A 20,295-nucleotide genomic window follows, 5' to 3' on the forward strand; every position below is an offset into this window, starting at 1 on the left:
TCTTTATGAAATTTGTACCTATTTTAATACCTTTAATACCACTTTTTCTTAAGATTATAAAATAGTACCGTCTCTCCCAAGTTTTAGTGCTGTGTAAATCGATTAGCACAGTAAAACATACACGCCAATATACCATTAAGAAATTAACAAACGCATGTAAGAACAAAAGTCATACCGATCATTCGATTGAAAAGAGATCACAACTTAAATTATTGTGAAATATAAAAACTGGGCATGAATTTCAAACTGAGCATACAATACTAACAATTAAATGTGGATGATAAAATAATTCGTACGCAAGTTACAAGTAGAAAAAATATGAGTAAAAAACAAACATGGATGGCTATAAATTTCCTTTCTCGAAGATTGATAGTTGGAAAAAAAGTATCTATAGAGAAAATGATCCTGATACATGGGAAAAGTTGTAGATCTAGGTATGAAACTAATCCATATTGATGAATATGAACTTGAAGTTTGATGATTATGCTTAAGCAAGTAATAGAGAGAGAATTAGATTGTAAAGATGAGAATTATATTTCATTGAATTGTAAATGATCTATTACACAATGATATCCTTTTATAGGAAGAGTGAGTCGTTGGTTGAGTATAACAACCAATAACAACTTATAACTAACTTCCTTAATCTATGGAAAGTTAGTTAATTTATTTAACTAACTGTACCAGCTCATATCCCCCCCTCAAACTGGATCAGCAGAAGGAGGAAACTGCAATCCTAGCTTGGAAGAAAGGAACCTATGCTCATTAGCTCCCAATGCTTTAGTCATAATGTCAGCTAATTGTACGGTGCTCTTGACATGTTTTGTCTGAAGAAACCCCTCTTGTTGCTTATCACGCACAAAATGATAGTCCACATCCAAGTGCTTTGTCCTCTCATGAAAGACAGGATGTTGGGCAATATGTTCAGCAGCTGTATTATCACAATGCAAGGCAATAGGCAGAGGGATTTTGATATGCAGATCTGCTAAAACATTAACCAACCAAACTAACTCAGAAGTTGTGTAGGACATGCTCCTGTATTCAGCTTCAGCTGAACTCTTGCTCACGGTCTTCTGTTTCTTTGCTTTCCATTGATTAAAGACTTCCCAAGGAAAACACAAAACCCACTCAACGATCTGGAGCTAAAATTGCAGGTAGCCCAATCAGCATCAGAATAAGAACTCAAGGTTAGAACAGATGATGCAGGATAGAATAAACCTGTATTCACTGTACCCTTCAGATATCTAATGACATGCTGTGCTGCCAAGTAGTATGGTTCCCTGGGTTGGCTCAGAAATTGGCTCAAGTGCTGCACACTGTAAGAAATATCAGGCCTGGTCATGTTAAGATATAGAAGTCTGCCTATTAACCTCCTGAACTTCTCAGGTTCCTGCATTAGCTCACCAACATCAGTGGACAACTTTAGTCCTTTTTGCATTGGAAAATTTGCTGGTTTGCAATTCTCAAAACCTGCATCCTTTATAATTTCCAGAGTATATTTCCTCTGGTTGACCACAATACCATTTGCATTCCTGGCAACTTCTAGCCCTAAGAAATAGCTCATAGGTCCTAAATTTTTAATGGTAAACTTGCTGTGCAGGGATTCCTTTAATGCTTGTATCCCTGACTCATCATCACCACTAAGAAGAACATCATCTACATAAATGAGGGCAACCAACAACTTTTTATTGTCAGCATCCACCCTAGTAAACAAGGAATAATCATTCCTGGATTGTATTCCTAGATTGTATAAATCCTAGACCAAGCAAATGTTTGATTAATTCCAAATTTCACTGCCTTGAAGCCTGTTTTAACCCATATAAGGATCTTTTCAACTTACAAACTTGACCCTTCTTTGCTGAAATATAACCCAAAGGTGGTTTCATATACACCTATTCATCTAAAAATCCATGAAGAAATGCATTGTTTATGTCCAACTGATATAAAGACCAATGCTTAATTGCTGCAACAGCCAAAAGAGTTCTAACAGTGGCAAATTTGGCAACAGGAGAAAAATTGAACTTGTAATCTTTGTCCTTCACCTGGCTATACCCCTTAGCAACTAACCTTGCCTTGAACCTTTCAACTGTCCCATCAGCCTTATGCTTAATCTTGAAAACCCACTTGCTTCCAATAGCCTTCTTATTTGGTAGAAGAGTAGTTAATTCCCAAGTTTGATTATCTTCAAGAGCTTTAAGCTCCTGATTCATAGCAACAACCCATCTCTCATCCGTGCAAGCTTGAACATAAGTATGTGGCTCATGCTCTTCAACTACATTACAGAGAGAAAGAACAAAGTCATTGTCATATGTAGTGAGATCATTCATAGTCTGAATATGCAGAGCACTATAACTCCTTTTGGACTTTGGCAAGACATAGTCAGACAATAAAACATATGGTCTCCTTGGCCTATCTGATTTTCTGAGAGACTGATCAGTTGGATTATTGGCCACTGACTGATCAGTAGGATTTGCAGCAGGTGAGACTGTTGTACTGTCAGAAGATGTATTAACAGCCTGATCAGTAGTAACTGATATTACAGAATCATCTACTGATGTTGCTGAAGGTGCAACTTTATGAAAATTAGAGGTGACATGATCATCCTGTAACACCAAAAAAATCCTCCAAACCACATTGTGGAGCCTGAGGAGTAGCTAGAGTACCATGATAAGGGTAAATATCCTCCTTAAAAAGCACATCTCTATTAGTAAAGATAATATGTTTATCCAGGTCATACAACTTATAACCCTTCTGATGACATGGATACCCAACAAAAAGACATCTTCTTGCCCTCCTTGTAAACTTATCAGTAGATGTTGGTGGCATGGTTGCATAACAAAGTGTACCAAACACTCTGAGTTCATCATATGTTGGCAACTCCTTATACAATAATTCATAAGGAATTTTCCAACCTAAAATCTTTGCAGGCATCTTATTAATTAAGTAAGTTGCTGTAAGAAGACATTCACCCCAGAACTTGATAAGAACATGAGATTGAAACTTAGGTGCCCTAGCAACTTCCAACAGGTGTCTATGCTTTCTCTCAACTCTACCATTCTGTTGAGGCCTACCCACAATACTCCTCTGATGTAAAATACCTTTTTCTTTAAAAAATTCTTTACATTGTACTTGAAAAAACTATGAACCATTATCAGATCTGATGGTTCTAATTTTAGCATCAAAATGATTTTCAACATAAGCAACAAAACCCCTTATTAAACCAGGGACCTGGGTCTTATTCTGAATCAAAAAAGTTCAGGTAGTTCTTGAGTGGTCATCTAAAATGGTAAGAAAAGACTTGGCTCCAGAGAGGGATGGAACCTTATATGGTCCCCAAACATCAACATGTACCAAATCAAAACACTTAGCAGCATAGGAAACACTTCTAGGAAATGGCAAAACATGATGCTTAGCATAAACACAGATTTCACAATGAAAATTCTTTATTCCATTCAAATTTAATCCATGTACATGATGTAATTTCTCTAAAGAACTATGGCTAAAACGAGAATGAATGACAGCTACATCAGACACACTAGCTGCATTGATATTACAATGACTCAGTGAACTAGTTTTATTATAACCAGACATTTGGGGTGGTACAACATGTCTAATCAATACTCTAAATCTATAGAGATTCCCAATCCTCCGTGCCTCAGCAACTGTCTTATTTGTATGGTCCTGAAAAACACATTTATGTTTCAAGAAATAAACAGTTAAACCAGTAGCAGTAATTAATCGTGCTACAGACAACAGATTTTGCTGAAAATCTGGTATAAGGAGGACATCATGCAAAATTATGTGATCAGTCAAATAAACCTGACCAGTTTTGTGCATAACTTTAACAGTGCCATATGGTAAACCCACATAAATTGGTTTAGCAAGTACTTTAACATGATGCAACAAAAGAATATTGGAAGTAATATGATCAGAAGCCCCCGCATCCACTATCCAGTCCTGGCCATTAAAACCATGTAAACTAGCAGTAAACACATGAGAGTTAGGCATCATACCAGCAAAATGAACTGAGGATTTCAAGTCAGAAGAATCATTAGAAGGAAGCTCAGAAATGCCCTTAAAAACTTGCTGTAACACAGACTTTGTAACAGACTGAATAATCCCTTGAACAAAATCTGGATTGACATGAGGAGAAATATAGGACTGATACTGAGTAAACTGAGCTGCTTGTGAAGTGGCAGGTTGATGTTCAAGTGAAGAAACTTCTTGATACCCAAAATCCTGATCAGATGGAAACATATCAACATTAGCTGCAGAATTGGCACCAAGCTTCCCTTTGCCTTTCAAGAACGCCTTATACTTGTAACATCTTTCCTGAATGTGACCCTTAATCTTGCAGAAAGTGCAGGTCTTCAATCGATGACATTCTTCAATGAGATGACCCTCCTTTTTGCAATGAGTACAAAGTTTATAATCGGGATCAGAATCATCTTTTGGACGTTTGCTTGTAGCACCAGCCTCATGGGAGACATTCTGAAAACCCCTCTTCTTGGAAGCAAAAGCAGCTGTTTCAACAGAAGTCTCAGCAGCATTATCATTGATATGCTTCTGCCTCTCAAATTTCTGTAACATTCCCAAGGCCTTATTGATGGGGGGCAATGGCTCCATAGACAGCAAATGAGTTTGAGCATGCTCATACCCTGAATTCAACCCCATCAATAGCTGCAACAGTTTTGCTTGAGTTTCTCTTTCAACCAAGCGCTTGAACATCTGACAAGAACACTGATTCATAGCACCACAAGTACAATAAGGAAGAGGATCCATATGATCCAGATTTTCCAATATGTTCTTGAGTTTGCCATAATATTCAATGAGAGGGGAATTATCTTGAGTAATTCTGCAAAGATTCTTTTTTAATTCATAAACCTCTAGAATATTAGGCTGCCCATATCTCTCAACAATGTCTGTCCATAAAGCCTTGGAAGAAACTGCAAACTGTAAATTCTCACGAAGAACAGGAATAATGGAATTAAGAATCCACCGCTTGACCAACAAATCGCATCTGATCCACTGATTATGCTTTTTATCAGTTGAAGCAGAAAGTGAACATTCTCAAGTAAGAAATCCACTCTTGTTCTTGGATAGCAGAGCAGCAACAGCTTCACGGTGCCATTGGAGGAAGCTGGTACCATCAAACAAGAAAGAGGATAAAACCAGACTAGGTTGATCAGTGGGAGAAAGGAACAGCGGATCATCAAAAGGAGAGTAAAGATCTGTATTTCCTGAAGTTTCTGACATTGTTATGAATTAAAGAAGAGAGAAAGTGTAAGAGAAACGAAGGTTTTTGAGTTTTGTTAATGGCGGAAGTGTAGAGTCGTAACCAAAGCAAATGATACCATATGAAACTAATCCATATTGATGAATATGAACTTGAAGTTTGATGATTATGCTTAAGCAAGTAATAGAGAGAGAATTAGATTGTAAAGATGAGAATTATATTTCATTGAATTGTAAATGATCTATTACACAATGATATCCTTTTATAGGAAGAGTGAGTCGTTGGTTGAGTATAACAACCAATAACAAATTATAACTAACTTCCTTAATCTATGGAAAGTTAGTTAATTTATTTAACTAACTGTACCAGCTCATACTAGGGTTTATAATTTCAGATGGAATTGTAAGTTTCCAAGCAATGCAGAGAGTGGAGAAGAAAGATATGGAGTAAAGAAACACTTGCCAAATCTTTTGCGGTTTTAAATACTCTCCGATCTGAAATATAGAGTAGCAGTTATTGGGTGTTATTTGGGCTGGGCTTTTATTTAATGATTGGTCTTATGGTATCATGGCGCGCGGGTCGCGCGTGTGACGGGAAGGCTGAAGTCGGTTTCGTGTGTTATTTTATTTGTTTCCAAACCCCAACCACACTATTATTATTATTATTATTATTATTATTATTATTATTATTATTATTATTATTATTATTATTATTACTAGGTTAAAACCCGTGAAATTTACGGGTCTACTTTTAGAATTTAGATGAATATAGTTAATAGTAGCGAAGATATACAGATTAATAATTTATGAAGTTATTATTTTCAAATTATTATTTATACATGAGCTATCATATATTGTGTTCAGTACTATGATCAAGACTTACAATAAAATTAGGACACATTTAATTAGCTATTGCACCATTTTTAAAATATGTAAAATAGTTGTACAATAAAATTTGTCTATTACAGATTGTTAGAAACTCCATAAATAAAAATATCAACCAAAAGTTGTGTTAAAAACTTAAATTTGATTATATTGAGCCTCACTCAATCAATCTCTTTTCTAGTTAAACGTTTGGTTAATAAAATGTACAATTAGTTTCATTGTAGATGGGTATATCCGTCTAAAAATGTAGACGGATCAAATAATCTCATTTTTGCATGAATAGTAATCCCTATCATCCCCTTTGTTGTCTGTGACTTATTATGTAAGTGGTCACATATTTGACTTTTCTATAACTTTAGACGAATAGTGTCCGTCTAAAGTAAGATTTTGTGTAAAATGTAAGTATTGTATAAAAATTCATGGGTAAAAAACCAAGTCCATTTACAAAGCCGCACCTCTTGATAAAGAAGAGATCGGACTGTCATTACATGAGCAGACTAATTGAGACCACAAAAACCAGATAATACATTACTCACTCAAAAAGCTCACCTAACTCCATTTTATTTCATCTCCTTAATGATCTCACCCCATCATCTACTATTTCCATCATCATCATCATATATCCTCCATGCCAATCGTGAGTTCTAAAAACTTTCCTACTATAGATCCATCTCTCATCCTTACCGGTAATGGGCAACCTTACCCGGTCGGTTAAACGTTGGTTAGCATCTTCGATGATTCGCTCAGGATCTATTTCATTCACACGGGCTCTATTTCATTTGACCAAACTCAAATCTCTCCATATCATTTGCATGTTCGATTAGTCGGCCTCGGTAAGTTGTTAAAATTTTTCTCGATTGTTGAAAATTATGAACGATGGAGATGGATGGAAATGTCTGTGGTTGAATGCGAATTTTATAGTGATTTACGTAGGGTTAAACTGATTAGCTATATTTTGGGGAGGATATCGCGCATGTTATTTTAATATCTAATAAATTATAGTGATATATATATTTAGAGAGATATGTATGTATAACTATATAATGTATAATAATTATAGTGATATGTATATTTAGAGAGATATGTATAATTGTATAATGTATAATAATGGAAAAAATAATCGGCTAAGATAATGATAATTTGTCAAAGCAAATGAGAAAAGGATAATAATTGATTTCATTGCTTATTTTACTCCACTAAATTAGCAATTAGTTAGTAATCTTTATTTTTTTTTTCCTCTCTTATTTTTATGCTATTAGTCATATTTATTTGGATATTGAATGTGGATGGAATATGCCTTATTGTTCCATATTCCATTTCCAAGTGATTGGTCGAAGCAAATAAATAAGAATAACAATTAATTTCATTTGTTATTTCACACGGTTACACTACTTTTTCCTTCCTTTTTTTCCAACTTAAGTTTTCTAAGTGCTGCTCTTTAGTTGCCATGTAAGACTACTCTAGTAAATTAAGCTGCCAAGTTAGCGAATTTGGCTACTGCATTAGAGATATATATGATGATTATTATTTATTAATATTAGGTTAAATGTTTTAGTCTTTTATTATTATTCATATCATTCATTCAAATTGTATTGGGGAGAAAAACTCTAGAACCCTAATTAATGTTTTGCTTAGAAAATTGTGAGGAATTAATCCTCCCGTTCTTGGATCGATAAATTGAAGCTATCTTCCGATTAATTGTGAGATTGTTCCTTTCTCAATTATTTTTTATGTCACTTACTCGTATTTTATGATTATTGTTTTCTCTTGCTAATCTGATCAATTGGTAATTGTTTACATTAATCTACTAGTTTTAAACCCGTGCAAATTGCACGGGGTTGCTTTTTTAAATTTTGTTATTAAAAAGATGTAAAAAATAATGATCATAGGTAAGATTTTAAATTGTACTCCATCTGTCTTGGTCATTTGTTGTCCTATTTTATTTTTGGGTGTCTCAGTCAATTATTGTACTTTCTATTTTAAGAATAAACTTGATGAGCAATTTGAGCATTGACACTCAATTTGGTCCATCTGTCATTTAATAATTGGCCCCTCCTCTTTTCTTGGTCTTTGTCCCAAAGCCAAATGACAACAATTGACTGGGACGAAGGGAGTATTATTTTAGTTATTATGTTTTGATTAGTCATCTACTGATATATTCCCTCCATTCAAGTCCACACTACCATTATCTATTTTGCACACTATTCATAGTTAAACATTAAATTTCAATTTTCTCCCAATACATAAATGAAAATATATTCATGTGAGATCTTGTTTTATTCGTTGTTACGAGTACATTAAAAATATCTAACTTTTTTATTTTTTTGAAAATACGTAGCTAACGATATTTAGCGCGTAAAAAATGCGTTGGCAAACGTGAAAAAAGAAAGTGGTAGTGTGGAGTTGAATGGAGGGAGTACAAAATTACTTAATACGAAGATTATGGATCATGTACTGATGTACACATATACTACTATATAAGATGGTTTTACAATATGATTATGTGAGATCGCCACTCATATAATTGGGTAGTTATTTTAAATTATTATTATTTTTCTTTGTTAAAGTGGGTAGTTATAATACTCCTATCACACATATTATAAGACCGTCTTTTGACAGACCAACATAACTCATATATTTAAAGTCAAATTCTTGTATCACTTCTTTTCGGAAATTGGCCTCCGTAAGATTAATTGGTCTCTCTTAAGACGGGTATATCCGTCTTAAAAATAAAACGGTTCAAATATTACGTCATTTAGCTAGATAGGATAATTATTTTGCTAGTCTCTATGAACTTTCTTTTTGTCTAACCAATACTATTTGACCGGTGTTGTAACATCCCCATAAGTTGGGATCCTTTCCCTTAGGCATTCCCAACGCATGGAGACATTACAAGACTTGGTTTCCCAAGTTGGTAGTGCGAACAATCAAGTAAAGAACTTCCCAACTCAATATAAAGAGATAGATAAGTTGTAGTTAAGTGGCTACAAGTTGGGGGATGCAAATACAATCCCAAATGTTATACAACCAAATCGAAATAGGAGTTTAAATGTCAAAAACTATGACAAGCGTGAAGGAAAAGTAGATCTATATACTCAACATATTCATATATGTTATATTTTAATTTGTCACAAAATTAAATGGTGGATCTTATGCATGCAAACATCAATATTTAAAAGAAGAAATCGGTTCCTTACATTGCATGTTTTGGATATTTGGGCACTAGTAAGGTCACCTACCTTACTTAGTTCTTGAGCTTTCCTTATGGATGAACAAGATTCAAAGGTAGAATCTCTCCCAAAGACATATACCCAAGGAACACTCATAACAACCAACATTATTTAGATCTAGTAATAATATTAGTTTTACTATAAAATTGACGCAAAATAAATTGTGTTTTTCTCTTGAATATCTCGGTCAAGAGGGAGTAATTTTTGTGAGTTTATTTCTCTAGAATTATCATAAAAATGTAGAGAGTTTTTGATAGATTTTCTTACACTAGAAAAATAAGATGATAAGAATGAATGAATAATTGAAAAGAAAAACTCTTTTCTTTTCTTCTATGGTTGGCCGAAAAAATGGCCTTGGGTAGTATGCCCAATGCTTTTTATTTTTGCTCTTCTCAAAAGCTTAGGTTTGCATGGCTACTTGTTAGCTTTCATCATTGTGTTTTCCACTTAAACAATTAACACAATTTCTCCACTAACTCCCTCCATAATTTCTAAGACTTTCATTATAAAATGGATGGTCCATTTTATTTTGTCATTTGTCAATTTGTCACATGTAACATGTTACATGACATCTCACAATGTAATGTATTTTTAACTTATTAAAAATCAACATACTCATAAAATATGTCATTTACAAAATCGACTAATAATTCGTAATTACTCGTACCAAAAATGTTTCCAAATTATAAATTACAACATTCTGTATTTATAATAATTTATTCATTCCGTTTCAATTGTTTCTGTAAACAATGATTTCATCTAAGTAATAAAACAATTCGATTACTTAGACCGTGTCTCATTTAATCATATTTACAATAAGATACGTAAATTATACTCACAAAATCATCCGTCAATTTTAAGCAATTTAATTAACTCGTATCGGTATACGATTAATTAAATAATCAATTAAGAGTATTTCCCTATAGGTATGACCTAAGGGAATCAATCGATCACCACCGTCCGCACGACGCAATGTCAAACTCTAGTCACCAATCATTACCGATATGTGTGGACCAGTTGATCGTAAAATATTACATCCCACATGTATTCTTAAAATGAGATTTAATAATGATATTTAAATCATGTGATCGCACTATTGTTGAGGACACATTTCCCAACAATCTCCCACTTGTCCTCGACAAGTGTGCGTCACCAATTCTCTTGTCCTATTACTATCTCCCACTCAATGCAAGGTGTCTTTCGGTCGTACTTGCAAGTGATCATATCGAGAGTGGTTTCCTCGATCTGGAGAATAACGATTGACCGGATTTATCTATCATAGATACCTTCCGAGCGTGGCCACGTATTTCCGATTCATTACTCCTCGAGTGGCCCTGAGATATTGTTTTAACCCTGACAAGGGGGTGGACAATTCCTATCGCACTTATTCCCTTCGACTAGCCACAGCCATCATAACCCAAAATATGCCCATTTGACCCCATTTACGAAGGTCGTAGTAACACAAATCAAAGTTAATCTGAAACTGTGCCATCTTAGGCGAACAGTCTTTAGTCAAAAGAATCGACTCATTAGAATACTATAGCTGCTCTCGCCACGACCAGGCTATATAAATTGCCAGAACTCTATAAGCGGTCATAAGGCCCGACAAAGTGTTCCTAACATTCTGCCTATGTGATCGACTAGTCATCTCACATGACTCTATGGCACTTGAACTTGCCATCAATCGCATCACACTCTAGTCACTTCGAGACGTCACCTCATACAAGCGACTATGGGCTAATACTATGTTAATCCGGGTTTACTTTCACGGGGTTCAACGTTGTCTCTACAACCCGTTTGGATGTAACAAAGTATAATAAAAGAGTTTTAAAGTAAAACTCGAATGACAAATGTGATTATCACATATGAATAGTCAATGCCTGATTACTATTTCATGTTCTATAATCTAATTTAATCTTGTACGTAGTTGTTCATTTCAATTCAATTGAAATGACATGACTCATCATGTTTAGCCTTTGAGAAGGCTTTGGTTAGTAGGTTTTATCAATTTCTTGTACCTTACTCAACCTTACTACATACTCGTTTTCCTTTGTAATGTATACATTTGCATTACAAAACTTTCTGAGTACGTGTCGAGATCCAATCAAGACATAGGCCCTCTAGCCTAAGAATAGCTCCCACTTTGTTTTCACATTGCGGGACTCATCCTTCTTGCACATCTCATGATTGCAAGTGTACTCAATTTCCGTTATAAATATCTCTCATTGTTCTTTATTGCCTAGAACGATTCTAGAAAATCTACTTCTTAATTAACATTGCCACAATGGTATCTTAACCATCCTAATGTGTTTTGATTATGGTTTTGCTTTTAAACCATGCGCAATCTCAATTGTCAATTGTCACTTGTGTAACACCCTTACACAAAATTGCATCATAAACACTTTGCATCATAGCCTTAATGCTTCTGCAAGCAATTAAGGGTAATCTTTATGGCTTACTTGGTAAAGATTACTTAAATTCGATTTTGAAAACAATTCATCATACTCAAAGTATATGAAGTGTTACACATCATTACTTATTTAATTGATCCGGCAGCGGAAGCAAATGTAATCAATCAAATATGTTCAATTTAATTGAACTAGTCATGAATCTTATCAACGTAAGACTTCTTATTGACGCTAATATCATGTGGATTTATCTTCATAAATCCGGATATTAAAGATGTATTATAATACTCTAAAAGTCTTAAATCATTCTCAATGATCAATATGTCATCCACATATAAGACTAATTAAAATTTCCGTAACTCCCACTAAACTTCATGTATAAAAACAACTTCTCGACTTATCGAGAAATGTTTTATCACATGATCAAAATGTTGATTCCAACTCATTGATGTCCTACTTAAGACTCTCTCTTAAGTTTCACATTATCTTAGGATTGTAAGAATCTATAAAACTCATGACATGTATTGAATACATTCCTTTCAATTGAAGAAGTGGGTTTTAGATTCACTCGCTATGTATTTCATAATAATGAAACACAATCCCTAAGAAGATCCAAATAGACTTAAGCATTTCAACCTGTGCAAAACCCTTTGCAACCAATCTTGCTTTGAAATCTCTCTTTATTAGTGCAAAACCCTTTGTCACTAATTAAGCCTTTTATTTCGGATTTTCATGGCTCTAAGCCTTGTATTGAGTTGTGACTTAAACACTCTTATGTAAGTCATATGTTCATTACTTTCTAGAAGTAATCAACTTTGAATCAAACGATTTCTTTTGTAAGTTATAAGCTCTTTACTTTCTTAAAAGTAGCATGAATTTTAACCTCCTGGGTTTTGAATAAACAATGTTTTACACGAAACGTCTCATGTAGCCAAGAAAGACCAGTTTCTTACGACATAACATTCTCTGTGGCATTCTTTGTGGCTCTTGAATAATTTCTCCCACTCTGTCTTCTAGAAATAAACTTGTATTTTAGAAAGACAGTTTCACGAGCCGCAAACCCGTCGTACTCGTGATGATTGAAAAGGGAAAAATGAGCATTTGTTTCTTGTGAAAACTTACAAGCATGGTACCCTTACCATTTCATATCTCATATGATTCGATTTAGTGGAAAAATAATCTAGACAAAATGATAAAATCCCCAAAAGGATCAAGTAACTCAAAGTAACTTGATCGAAGTCCAAACCTTATCGAATAGCGTTTGAATTCTTATCCAATCATACATTATCCCATAATGCGTGTTAAGAGAGATTAATTTGTGATACTATATCACAATTTATTTGGCTTATATCAAAGTCTTCACTTTGATAATCCCATCACGACTAAATTGTGATTCCTTGAACTCTTTGAAATTCTTCAAAGATTTCTCTATTTGCCTTATTAAGTGAACATTTAGTGTCAACTTAAATCGTTGGTAAAAGATAATGATCAACTTATTTTGGATCGATGATTTACAACCTCGATCTCCTTTTCAACTAAAAGGCACGAGATATCTTGCTTTGAATACAAGATACGCATATACCATTAACAATCTAATGGTTTCAAGAGTACTCGATAACTCTTTGCGTTAATCATTCCAGAATTTAAGGTTTAATCTTGGGTTACCAATTTGAGTCTTGCATCATCTTCATGATATATCATTCTAGTTTGGTTTAGAATATAATCACCTTGATGATGGGCTAGCCATACATCAAATCATGGTGTATAGGGTCACAAAAGTGAAACCTCTTTTGTATCTTTAACAAATTGTATTCTTATTTAGAGTTTATGTACTTAATAGTCACAATTAAGTACAACTCCAAACCCGAAAACTAGATTTAGTACACAATGACTCTATCTCTTGACTTCATTGTTGCTAGTCGTCATATTCTAATCATCCTATGTATCAAACATAATGATGAAAACCACCACCGGTTTCTAATATTGACGAAGTAATACTAGCAAAATTTATGTTTAATCAAGTAAACATTTAACGAAGAAGGTCCCATTAGATGTCCCACAACTAACTTGTTGATTCTTCAATAATTTGGGGTAGTTTCCTTTCTCGTGTCCAACATTTAAGACAATGGAAACTTTATCGGTCGGGATTGATAGGTTTAGTATCGTCATTCTCAACAACTTTACCTTTAACATAATCTTGTATCAATTTCATTCTAATTTTACTTCTTTAACCTCGTCCTCATCTTAACGGTTTAAGAGAATGCTCCCACTCATTTCAATGAGTCTTTACTTAGAGAAGCAAAGGTGAATCTTATAAAGATTACTCTTCAATTCAATCGTTTTAATCTTAAAACTTTCATTGAAGTGGTTGCATTATTTTGGTCAATTACTTAATTAAACAAAACTAATTACCAAAACAATTTATCGCTTCAAGGTACTTAATTCAATTAAGCATATGAAACATAATCCATTGTAAGTAGAAGTGTTAGTCAAGAATCAAAAACCTGTTTGATAATGAATAACTTTAATCTATACTCTTTACAAGAGATTCTTAGCAATGGTTCATTCGAGGTCTTTAGAAGAAAATTCAAATTTTGTCTTTAGATACGATGTTTTAATGGAGTTTTGAATCGAAATGATATCGTATATGAATTGTGGTAAAGAAATAGAACAATATAACAACGGAATAGTGGAAAACTTAACATTTATCGTTTTATTAATACTTGTAAACAACAAGTAAAGCATTTACATAGTGACCTCTACCCAACTATGATAAATGATTCCAAGACCCAAATTCATATCGACTTAGGCACGGTATGGCCGATGAAACCCTTATCAATATAACTCGGTGGATTAACGTTTTAATCGATTCTACTTTTAGAACTCTTGGTCGATAAAATTACTCTAATAATTATCTATAGCCCAAAACACATCCGACAAGGGCACGGTATGGCCGATGAAACCCTTATCGAAAAACTTTTGTTGAGTTTAATCCAAATTTCGAATAAATGTGTCCATGATCCAAATCCACATCAACTTGGGCACGGTATGGCCGATGAAACCCTCATTAACATGAACTCGGTGGATTAACATTCATCACCCACTTCCCCTACGTAACAAGGTTTGTACCCCGGTAGGGCCGAGTGCACTCCCTCGCGAAATAGGTTTTCATGGTTTCTACTATTTGGTAAGGCTATGTCTCAATTAATTGTTTTAGCGAGAGGTCATGTCAATTTATTATCTATCACGTTTTAAGTGAACTAAAGCGGTGAACTACGATAATTCTAATTAACACGGTCGATAAACTCGATTAGATGATGACGCATGTTTTAGTTATGGCGATTTAGCGATTCATGTGACATATAAATAAAATGCAAAGCATAAAAATAAATCCAAGTATGGCCTTCCTAAAATAAAAAATCTAATTAACTATTACATATTCGGAAACCAAATCCATTGGTCCCTTGATACTTCGGTTGTGGCACGCATCTCGAAGTAACATCGTCTTTATGTATCGCCGTCTTGAAGAAATCCGTCTTTGGGAACTCCGAAATGAATAAAATTACATAATAAATTGCATAATTTCCTATTATACATTTGTAACTATAATAAAATAAATCTATTAAATTACAAGACGGTGATACGAGATCACAATAAAATTACAACCGAATCGATATTCCCATACATTTCGGGTAATACCAATTAAAAACTAAGGCTATACTAAGTAAAAATTACATAATTCAAAATTACATAAATAAAATTATGACAATCATAAAGAAAATGCAGCATTATAATATGTATGAACACGCCCAATTTTATGCTAAATCGCCTTTAATTAGCCAATATCGTATATTACTCGGTTTTTACGGATTTGCGTGATTTCAACATTTTATAATCACAAAAATTACATAAATTCATATTTATGCATAAGTTAATTACCCTAACCTCTTAGGACTCAAAATTTAGTCTTCACTAATTATTTGACCATAATTAACTCATATTACTAAAATTTGTTCATAATGGACTTAAAATTATAATAAAATGCTATAAATTTCAAATAAATCACAAAATTTCAAATAAATTTGAAATTTGAAATTTAAACTCATGAACATTCTGGAAAAATACCATGACACTCATAATGTTCAAAAAACTTAGGTTAAAAATTTCGAAATTTATACGGAAAAACAATGTTGCGGTTTATCGGTTTTAACAAAATAATCATAAAAACATGAGAAAAATTATATTCATTAACTTTTCAATTTTAGATCTGAAAAATATAATAAAATGCAACATATAATGTTTTTCCTTAGTCATAGAGTATGTTTTATTAATATTTCACTAATAAAGTCACTATTCATGCTATTTTTCTTCAAAAATCCATAAATCATGCAAAAAGACTTCACTATAGCCTATTATTTTAAACACATCTTGTAAAATTGTATGTGACAACATACTAAATTTCTATGACCAGATTCGAAATTTATCTCATATTAACCTATTTTTCACTTAAATCCGATTTTAACAATGAAAAATCCATATTTCGAGCATAAGAACTCATAAAATTATGAAAATTTCCAGATCATCTAAAAATAATATATGTGAAAACATATCCAAAAACCAGTGGAAAATTCAAAGTTTAGCTAATTTTCGTCCAAAAATGACATTTTTATCATAAAAATCACATTTTAATGCCAATATTGTATAATATGAACAATAAAAATCCATAAATTAACCAAAATATCCTAAAAACATTTTAGGACCAGAAATTTTAACATGCATGATGATTTTCGTGATATATCATAATAACACAAATTAAATAAGTTTTATATGTTATTCTTATAACTCGGAAAAAATTTTAACCGATTTGCATGCAAACAACCAAGGCTCTTGATACCGATTGAAGGAAAAGTAGATCTATATACTCAACATATTCATATATGTTTTATTTTAATTTGTCATAAAATTAAATGGTGGATCTTATGCATGCAAACATCAATATTTAAAAGAATAAATCGGTTCCTTACATTGCATGTTTTGGATATTTGGGCACTAGTAAGGTCACCTACCTTACTTAGTTCTTGAGCTTTCCTTATGGATGAACAAGATTCAAAGGTAGAATCTCTCCTAAAGACATATACCCAAGGAACACTCATAACAACCAACATTATTTAGATCTAGTAATAATATTAGTTTTACTATAAAATTGACACAAAATAAATTGTGTTTTTCTCTTGAATATCTCGGTCAAGAGGGAGTAATTTTTGTGAGTTTATTTCTCTAGAATTATCATAAAAATGTAGAGAGTTTTTGATAGATTTTCTTACACTAGAAAAATAAGATGATGAGAATGAATGAATAATTGAAAAGAAAAACTCTTTTCTTTTCTTCTATGGTTGGCCGAAAAAATGGCCTTGGGTAGTATGCCCAATGCTTTTTATTTTTGCTCTTCTCAAAAGCTTAGGTTTGCATGGCTAGTTGTTAGCTTTCATCATTGTGTTTTCCACTTAAACAATTAACACAATTTCTCCACTAACTCCCTCCATAATTTCGGCACTTTCATTATAAAATGGATGGTCCATTTTATTTTGTCATTTGTCAATTTGTCACATGTAACATGTTACATGACATCTCATAATGTAATGTATTTTTAACTTATTAAAAATCAACATACTCATAAAATATGTCATTTACAAAATCGACTAATAATTCGTAATTACTCGTACCAAAAATGTTTCCAAATTATAAATTACAACATTCTGTATTTATAATAATTTATTTATTCCGTTTCAATTGTTTCTGTAAACAATGATTTCATCTAAGTAATAAAACAATTCGATTACTTAGACCGTGTCTCATTTAATCATATTTACAATAACATACGTAAATTATACTCACAAAATCATCCGTCAATTTTAAACAATTTAATTAACTCGTATCGGTATACGATTAATTAAATAATCAATTAAGAGTATTTCCCTATAGGTATGACCTAAGGGGATCAACTGATCACCACCGTTGCACGACAGTAATGTCAAACTCTAGTCAGCCAATCATTACCGATATGTGTGGACCAGTTGACTGTAAAATATTACATCCCACATGTATTCTTAAAATGAGATTTAATAATGATATTTAAATCATGTGATCGCACTATTGTTGAGGACACATTTCCCAACAAAGCGTAAGTAGTGACACAATGAATACCTCTCCCAAACCCCGCGACTCAATATGCACACCTGTCACAATGCTCCCCATATGGGCGGAAATCACCATATGGTTCACCACGAACAATTCAAAACCTAAGTGTTAGCTTAACCATATAAATGTTCAATGCATGTAATACTAAACTTACCTAATCATATGACAATGCAAGATGAAACCAACAAGGCATGATGAAAGATAGGAAACACCCTCCAACATACATCTCCACAAACCGGTGACCGGGACACGCCCACGACGCCCCTATCACACAAGGTACTCGGAACACGTTCGTGGTACCGGGCCCGAGTGCGACTCGAGTCCCCTGCCAGACGTCATGCCTCACCACACGAGTCCCTCATAACCCAAGTACTAAATGTGCATATCCCCCTTGGAGTGGGAAGCTCCAAGGGTGACTTGAGCGTAAGACGGTTTCCCAACCGCCTTCCGTCTGCAAAATCGTAACCAAAATCCTCCAACATCCTCCATTGTCAACTCAATCACCAACAAGCCAAATACATCCAAACAAGGCATATATACAAACCATATCAACACAACAACTAAAATCATGCGCAAATCTTCATTAATCCATTTCTTTTCATTTAATTGCTTTTAACCTGTTATTATGCAAGATAATCAACATTGTGACCATTCACCATACTTACTCTCCCATAATCATCGTGAGGCATCATTATGTGATAAACCCTATTTATCCAAAACATTTTACAATGCAACTAACATGAAACAAATGCAATTAATGGTAATAAATGCACAATTAAACACTCATATCATTATAGCTAAGTAGGGAAAACCTTACCTTAAGCTTGTCTTGCCAAATCCTCAAGCTAGCCACTAGAAGTGCTCCTCAATGAAGCTTCCTACATAATTAATCACTGCATTCATTACTACAATCTATTATAATAACCATACTAATTAAACCCATTAAACATCCCCTTTAATATCTATAACTTAATTAAATATGGAGTAGTCTACTAAACTAATTAAGATTATTAAGATAAGATTAAAGGGAAAAAATAGTATAGATTAACTTACAAACAAAGTGGTGAACAAAGGAGACAAGAATCTTCTCTAGAGAATTAGGGTTTTGAGAGGATATACAGATGGGGGTTTTTAGAGAGATATTTAAGATTGTAGAGTCGTGAATAATGTTTATGAATGGGTTTTGGGTGGGGAAATCTGAAGGGATAAGGCATGAAAGCGATACCCCACCAACTCAACTTCCCGTATAAGATACACTCGACCGGCACTCGGTCGAGTAGTCGGTCCACTCGATTAAGTGGGGATCCACTCGGTCAAGTGGACAGTCACTCGGTCGAGTGACCATCCTTACAGGCTTCCAGCCTACTGCTATATGGCACTCGGTCCTTCACACGGTCGAGTGGGGCTTCACTCATCGAGTGAATCGTCTACTCGGTCTCTACTCGGTCAAGTCTCAGTCTTTATAAATACGAGGTATTACAATCTTCTCCCCTTAAAAAGAACTTCGTCCCCGAAGTTCACACCTGACACTATAAAAGTCAAAATTCTATATCCTATGAAATTTTCAAGGTTGAAGAGGGTGTGTCGGGTAACTAAAAAACGTTCTATGGCTAACTGAAACCATCAAGTTAAGTAAAATAATTAAGAAACTCGTTATACTTGTACTTGCGTAATACGCCCTACCCCTCTAGAAACATGGTTACGACCTCGTAACAGATTCATACCTGCTCGAAAAGGTGGGGGGTATCTCTCTTTCATGTTTTCCTCGGCCTCCCAAGTGGCCTCTTCAACAAGATGGTTGGACCATAACACTTTCACCAAGACCATCTCGCCATGTCTTGTCTTTCTAACCTTTCGGTCTAGGATTTCCTAGGGTGTTTCCACATACGTTAGGACATCATCAAGTTCGATCATATCCGCCTCGAGTACATGAGAGGGGTCACTAATGTATTTATGCAATTAAGACACGTGAAACACATTATGAACTTGGTCCAAGGCCGGTGGAAGTGCTAAACGGTAGGACACTTCCCCGACTTTATCCAATATTTCGTAGGGGCCAATGAACGTTTGGCTCAACTTGCCTCTCTTTCCAAATATCATGACTCCTCTCATGGGTGAAACTTTAAGTAGTACCTTGTCTCCTACCGCAAATTCAATGTCACTTCTCCTCAATTCGGCATAACTCTTTTGTCTATCTTGTGCCGCTCTCATCTTCTCTCGGATTACATGAACTCGATCAATCATGTCTTGAATCATTTGAGGCCCACAATAGCACGGCTTCGGTGCTATCATCCCAACATATCGGGCTTCGACATTTCCTCCAATATAAGGCTTCAAATGGT

Source organism: Silene latifolia, chromosome Y, assembly GCF_048544455.1.
Source record: "Silene latifolia isolate original U9 population chromosome Y, ASM4854445v1, whole genome shotgun sequence".
Classification (NCBI taxonomy): domain Eukaryota; kingdom Viridiplantae; phylum Streptophyta; class Magnoliopsida; order Caryophyllales; family Caryophyllaceae; genus Silene; species Silene latifolia.